At 42.1% G+C, this 7,500-nt stretch overlaps 1 protein-coding gene and 1 long non-coding RNA gene across 2 annotated transcripts in view; one reads left to right on the top strand and one right to left on the bottom strand.

Annotated features, from left to right (window-relative positions):
• LOC134443321 (neurexin-1a-like) overlaps positions 1 to 7,500 on the top strand; it is a 438,835-nt gene that overhangs the window by 66,474 nt on the left and 364,861 nt on the right. The gene's annotated exons all lie outside the window — the stretch shown is intronic.
• LOC134443327 (uncharacterized) lies at positions 3,893 to 6,368 on the bottom strand. The gene is made up of 4 exons (XR_010033650.1): positions 6,186 to 6,368; positions 5,818 to 5,947; positions 5,529 to 5,626; positions 3,893 to 4,331 (listed from the first exon to the last, which is right to left on the bottom strand). It is a non-coding gene; the product is annotated as an uncharacterized LOC134443327 (long non-coding RNA).

Consider the following 7,500-nt stretch of genomic DNA (forward strand, 5'->3'; position numbering starts at 1 on the left):
GCTAAGTAATAAACAAATATTTTATAGTATGGCCCAAATACAGTCATTTTTGCAGCTAAAAATGGCAATTTCTTGACATTCAAAATGGCCAAGATCCCAATGCAATTTTTCCCAGTCATAATGAATACTAAGAATATGATGGTGGTTAGGGTGCATCAGATGCCCCCTATGAAAAGATATTGCCTTGGCCCTATAGTAAAAATGTTCTACACCCAGTAAAAACACACTGTGTAAAATATTTTGAAATTTGGATGAAGTCTACCGGGGCCACCAGCCCCATGAAAATAGAAAATAATGGTGATAGTCAGAATCTTGGAATAGAAATGGACATTTTGCTGCATAAAGCTACCCAATAAAAACATATTGTCTCAGCTGTGTGATAAAAATGTTCTATGCACAGTAAAATCACTCTGTGTAAAATATGTTGAAATTTAGATGAATTCTACCGGGTCCACCAGACCCATGAAAATACAAAATAATGGTGATGGTGATGGGCAACCTGGATTCCAAAGCTGAAGTCCAGTGCCACATATTCCAAATGACATACCTAGTTTTAACTTTCCAGTTAGGGCAATGGGGCACCTAAGTCACACCCTTCTACTTCCGATCCATGGGGCTGGAGCTCTCAAAATTTTGAATGAGAGTTAATGGAGCGCATCAAGCTAAATCCGAATCCCGTTTTGCATGTGCTCCGGATTTCACATATGATGACAGTGAATTTGAAAGGTTTGGATGTGCGTCGTAAGACCACTCATTTGAGACACGCAAGAAACGTTATTTTAGTTTTTAGGCAAAACTTTGTTAGAGACTACACATGCGCGTCGCATATCTGACGTGAACCGAGGCACAGCCAACCCTACCGCTGCACTGCGGCTTAAGTGGCTGCACGTCGGACATGCGACGTCTGTTGTGTAGTCCAAATAATTGTATATTTTTGCACACACACAACTCAAAAATCGCTTGCCAAGTGAAGTCAACAAGCACACCATTGGTTGTTATTAATTCTGAGGCACAGCATATGTATGATCGACGGGGAAATGCGAGGTGGGTCGGAAAATAGCTTTGATCAGTCCATTACAGCCCAGTCAAAAGTTTTTGCGTTGCCAGCTAAGCCGCCCGGAAGGGGTGGAGACTTAGGTGCCCCATTGGACAGGTAAAACCAGGTAATTTGAAATCTGTGGCACTGGATTGTAGCTTTTGAATCTAGGTTTGCCATTGTCTTAAAACAGAGGTGGACAAACCGTGTGACACATTTGCCCCAGCCAATATAATGAACCAGCTGAGCCTAATTACCACTTAAGCCAGGTTGATGAGGTAATTAGTGAAATCACCTGTATTGGGAGCACAAACAGAAGGAATATCTAAGCAGGTTGTGTATTCAGTCGATCCACTTACACAGACTTCAGTCTCAGGACAGACTGATGGTCAAACTGCTATATTTAGGCAAATTTGCTCTTTTGCAACACAATATCAATTCCTTGCTGCCTTGGACCACTAGTATCTACTAGTGCTAGTATCAAGCAAGATATTGCAAAGCTGCATGACTGTTATATATGTTTATTATATGGTGTGACGTCATCGGTCGAATGCTCCATTCATTTCAACGGGGCTCCCCAACGTTCGCACGTCTGTTATTTTTCGATAACGGACGGGTTGGTCTATAACAGACCGCTGTCAATGGCAACAAGACTTTTCACTGCTAAAGCGACTTTTCAACAAGACTCTAATCGGCTGCTGTGATAGACAACACCTGTTGTCCTGGCTACCTAGCTGTTGCCTAGCGGTGTTCCACAACGGCACTGTTTTGTTTTGCGCAGCAACAATCTTTTAACATTAAAAACTATAATAGACTTAACATTAAATAGGCCTAAAGAAATGTCCCCGCCATGTGTGAATCATTTAAGTATATCCATATAATAAGCGGGTTAACTTTCGGCGAGTCGGTCGCTTTGTGGAATAGCAGCACTTCAGAGGGAACAAGACCCCTCCGCTCCGCGTCGGGGTCTAAAGATTCTCTCTGTCGTGCTGCTATTCCACGGTAGCGACCTTCTCGCCGAACGTTAACCCTTACGTGTTTCACGTAACTGGTGGACCCAGTAGAATTAATCTAAATTTTTCACAGAGTGATTTTACTGTGCATAGATTTTTTTTTATCACACAGTAAGGCAATATGTTTTTATTGGGTAGCTTTATGCAGCAAAATGTCCATTTCTATTCAGGGCTGTTTTGGGCGATAAATAGGGCCCGGGCACTTTCGGATTTAAGGGGGCCCCCTCATTATTATTAGTGCCGGAGAACTGACTCACCGGTGGGCCCCGCACCCTCATGGGCCCCTATTTTCAGTAATGTAAAAAATAAAACAATGGGGGCCCACGAGGGTGCGGGGCTCACCGGGAAATGCCCGCCATGCCAGATGGCCAGTCCAGCCCTGTTTCTATTCAAGATTTTGACCATCACCATTATTTTCTATTTTCATGGGGCTGGTGGCCCCGGTAGACTTCATCCAAATTTCAAAATATTTTACACAGTGTGTTTTTACTGGGTGTAGAACATTTTTACTATAGGGCCAAGGCCATATCTTTTCATAGGGGGCAACTGATGCACCCTAATGGTGGTGCTAAGTATTCATGAAAAAGGTAACATTAGTGAATGGGTAGCATGAATTCTGGAAATAAACAACTAAGAATCTTACACAGTGTACATTTAAAAGCAGTGCAAAAACTGATGAAACAGACGGTTAGAATGAAACAGAAATTTGAAAGTGTACTTCCATTCTGGAAGGTAACAGAGATTAAGAGCATAAACCAAAACAAACACTGCAATGGCCACAGGTACGTTACCAATGTCGTTGAGGACTCTCTGCCGATCACACACACACACGAAGACAATACGTTTCAGCTGGACCGTCCAGAACAACATCCTGGAAAACAGTAAACAAAACCCATGATTGAAGCCGTAAGCGGTATTTGTGGGCGCAAGTTTGGGGCATTTCTGTCCACCCTAACACACCCAGAGATGGGAAAAAGTAGTATAGTAGTATATTTAGTATAGTTTATGAAAGGTATGAGGAGGATGTTGACTTGTGTGCCCTCACACTGCCTGTTTAGGCAATTGAATGTGAGATCAAACTGATGTTCAATTACCTCTCTTCGTTTTTGGTGTGGCTATGACCCCATTCTGGAGTATGTTTCTCAACAGCATCATTGGTAACTACAGTAAAAACTTTGCTTGCATGCAATTTCCCATTGGCAAAATACCAAAGTCGCTAACTAACAACGGTGCTTTTGAGAAACAGGGTCATGATCTTTTCACGAGTGTTGGTGAGAAACTTTACACATACAGCTAAGTATACAGTGTGCAAAATTGTTACAATACATTACATTACACTTAGCTGACGCTTTCATGTATTCAAAGCGACTTACATTTATTACTTTTCAGGGTATTGGTTACAGGCCCTGGCACAATGTGGGGTTAGGTGCCTTGCCTTAGGCACTTTAGCCATGGATGGAGATGTAGTGACAGGTCAGGGGAGATTCAAACCTGCAACCAATAGATTGAAAAACCAACTCTCTAACCACTAGGCCACGGCTGCCCCACCAGCACAATTATTAGTATTTTGAACATATTGGCCTTTTAGGCACATTGTCAACCAAAAATTGCATGAGAGAGAAAGATATGTCAAACCCCACCCATCCAATGCAAAAGAGTCTGCTCAAAGTTTGGTCTCCTAAGGGGGAGTTGTCTAAGGTGAAACTATGAGAAAATTATTACCCTACAGCACGATCGTATTCCAGAACTAAAACCTATATTGAGTTTAAGTTTTCTTCTAAGATAACTTCTGCTGCTTCAGTAATGCGGCCTTCGCAATGTACCACAGCAAGTGCAACACCCTCATGGGTAGATAGAGACCTGCAGAGATCTACAAATCAGAGATGACTGGTGTTGGATTGAACGTGAAATTTGGCAAAGGGTTTGTGATGATGTGAGGGTGCTTTAGCAAAGCTGGAATTGGGCAGATTCGTGTTTGCAAAGAACACATAACTGAGGCCAAGATGGCACATCAATGCAAGAAGGTTTGGTGTGTCCTCCAGCAGTGTCCAGAACGTGGATGAGATGCCAGGAGACATGTCAGGTAGCACAGGAGGAGCCCACCAGAGCCCAACAAAATGAGCCTCGCAGGCCACTGATGTGTGCGATCTCCCTATGCCACCTAATAACGAAAAAGACAGATCTAGCTGCCGAGTTGTAACATACCACTTTGTCTGGCTCTTCATTCAGGTAGACCGTCAGCTCCTCAGCATGCACTCCCTCTTCACATCAATGTTGTCAGTCTGCGTATGAGGGCCGGTCAATGTATGCCAGGAAACAAACATGCAGGAAAAACATTTTAACCAACAGGAAGAATAAACGCAGTACAGGTACAACCACATTAAACAAAGGACACATCTCATTTATCTAGTAGCGTAGTGCAGTGTTTCCCAACCAGGGGTACGTGTACCACTAGGGGTAGGCAAGCACACTGCAGGGGGTACTTGGACAATTTGTAATTTTAACAAATACATGGATCTTAGTGACATTAGCATAGAGAAAGCTATATAAAACTTGACTTAGGGGGTACTCATGGCACAGTGAAAAGGCTTAGGGGGTACACAAGACAAAAAAGGTTGGGAAAACACTGGCGTAGTGTATCGTTGGTACTGGCAGTGAAGTGGTACAGTACGTCACTGTTTGATATGGCATGGTGCAGCTCTGACACTTTTCCATTAGCCCCAAGTACTCGGTACCATTTCAGCACTCAGCCCTGGTTCCAAACGTACTGAAGTGATGCCAAAATGTGATGTCTGACCTTAAAAAGGTACACTGTGCAGGAAATTGTCAAAAAAGGTACTGCAACTATGCTGCTAATTGAAACTGGGCTGCCTATTGCCAAATTTGACCTTTTCATGAAAGCTTACCAAGTAATAAACTAATATTTTCTAGTATGGCCCAAATACAGTCATTTCTGCAGCTAAAAATGACTATTTCTGGAAATTCAAAATGGCGGACCATGGAGAAGATCCCCCTTTTCATGTATGAAAATAGCAATTTTTCCGTCATAATGAATACTTAGAATTTGATGGTGGTGGTAAGTATTCATGAAAAAGGTAACATCAGTGAATGGGTAGCATGAATTCCAGAAATAAACAACTAAAACTCGTACACAGTGTACCTTTAACTCCCCTGATCATTTCATGGGAATCGCAAGCCAGACAGACATGAGAATCAAATTAAAAAATAAAATAATAATAAAACAGAGCAGCAACCACATCAACTGACCTGCAAAAGACTGTTATATCATTGCCCAGGACTGCTGTGTGTAAAGCCAGCTGTAGTTAGAACTGAGGTGAAGACAATGAGTTCAAAACTGGCTGAAGGATTGAAATTAGTGGGAGAAATGCAATATGATCCAAGACACCCTACTTCTCCCCATTACATTAGATCTTGAAATTTTAGCATTACTGTGACGCATGGCAGTGTGCATGTTTTACCTGAGTCATGGGCACCAGGATCCTCTGTATCTTCCTTGCATGAGAAGCACCTTTCTTGCTGAAGACCCGGAGCAGTGTTGTTGAAAGACCATCCAGCTCTGAGAAGAAATTCAACAGCAAACCAACTGTCATGATCCTCTTGAACTTGGCACTTAACTTGAAACAGGGCACAAAACACATACCTACAAAATACTTGTAACTTAAGACTTGTGACAAAGGTTACAAAAAGGCCTGATGGTCTTACTAAAATGAGGAAATAAACACACACAAAAATCAACAAATAACTTACCTCGCACATGTTAAAAAGAGCAAGCCATCTGCGTTTAAAAACTGCAATCGTGGGGGCATCACAAATTACTTCATGCCTTCAATGAGCAAAGCTTGGTCAGTTGAGCTGAGGACCCAAACGTCTTGAATTTCTGTTGTGACCAGAAAGACAGATAAACTAATATAGGTGAAGGAGACAGCTATGCAGAGAAAAATGTAAAATAATTACAACAGATTTTACACACACACACACACACACACACACACACACGCACACACACACACACACACACACACACACACACACACACACACACACACACACACACACACACACACACACACGAGCTAATAGTCATAGATTAGATACTACACAAGAACTTTCATCACCTTTTTCAGGGGCACCTTGTGAGAGGTAGCTGAGGTGAGGACCCTACAAACATCTTGAATGCTGAGGAATTAATATAGGTGAAAGAGACAGTTATGCAGAGAACAAAAACCCAAATAATAGTAACATATTCTACAAAGAAATTCAGTAAATGATTAATTACAAAACATAACAAATTAACAGTATTTATATTTGCAACAATATGCATTTCTACCTCACTCAAGGTACAGTATATATTGAATGTAAATGCACTGGAATATCCTAAAGTGATCATTGATACAAAAAACTTGCTATGTCCTTTTTACACAACAAATGTAGAAGATCGAGTTTGAGGGAATGAGGGACAGAAGGGCGTTTGCATGTGTGTTTCACTAGATACTACTGGGATTTACTTTCAACTATTTCAAAGGTCATAGCCAATTAGGCCTACATACATTGGTAAGTGACCCACGACATGAATCAAACCAGCTGCAAACTGCAGCATCTAGTTCTACACACGACGCACCCATTCAAACGCGCACCCATATACAAGCACACACAGCCCTTTCTGTCACGCAGTCTCACGTCTAGTCTTTTTTCAAACCGAAAAGTTCCACCGGCTAATCAACATTTACTGTGGCCGTACACACACAGTCAGACGGAGCAATACCAAAAATCAGCGGTAACTTTACTTCCCCTGTGTCATTGATGTGTGTAGAGCTACTGATGGTATCTACGACTGTCCTGGATACATTTGAAATCAGACGCACACGGGTCTCGCAACGTCAATGCATAGAACTAATACAACGTTAATGAACCAGCTGTTGTCACCTAGCATAAATTAGCTAGCTGCCCGTTATGGGCTGCCAGGTAGTTTCTTTCGCTATAACTCGCAAAGTAACCGAAAATAATGTCACACATGCAAACATGCATACAGTACAACATGGGTGACAGCTTCCAAACTCCCAACAATAGTTAAAACAAGGAGACTATATCGATACTTAGCCGCTAACCAGTTTGAATTGGTGAGAATTAGCCAGCTAAGCTTACTCTCTTGCTCATAAAACGTATGCCTTGATGCCAAAACTAAGTACACTAACGAAACGGGTGATATAAATGTGATTCTAGGGAAAGTCATGATAAATGCAAACAGCCCTACAGTGGTTTACTTTTTTGACTTACCCGCCTTCAGAGTGTCCGCGGATATGTATTCAGTCAAAGAACTCGGCAAGCTCGTTGTTTCCGGCTGCCACACACAATCCGCACACTACTGCCACCATCTGTTCTGGCGTTGTAAAAGCCATTGGTCATCTTATCCAAAGGAATTAGGTTGTGACA

Source organism: Engraulis encrasicolus, unplaced genomic scaffold (genome assembly GCF_034702125.1).
Source record: "Engraulis encrasicolus isolate BLACKSEA-1 unplaced genomic scaffold, IST_EnEncr_1.0 scaffold_30_np1212, whole genome shotgun sequence".
Lineage (NCBI taxonomy): Eukaryota > Metazoa > Chordata > Actinopteri > Clupeiformes > Engraulidae > Engraulis > Engraulis encrasicolus.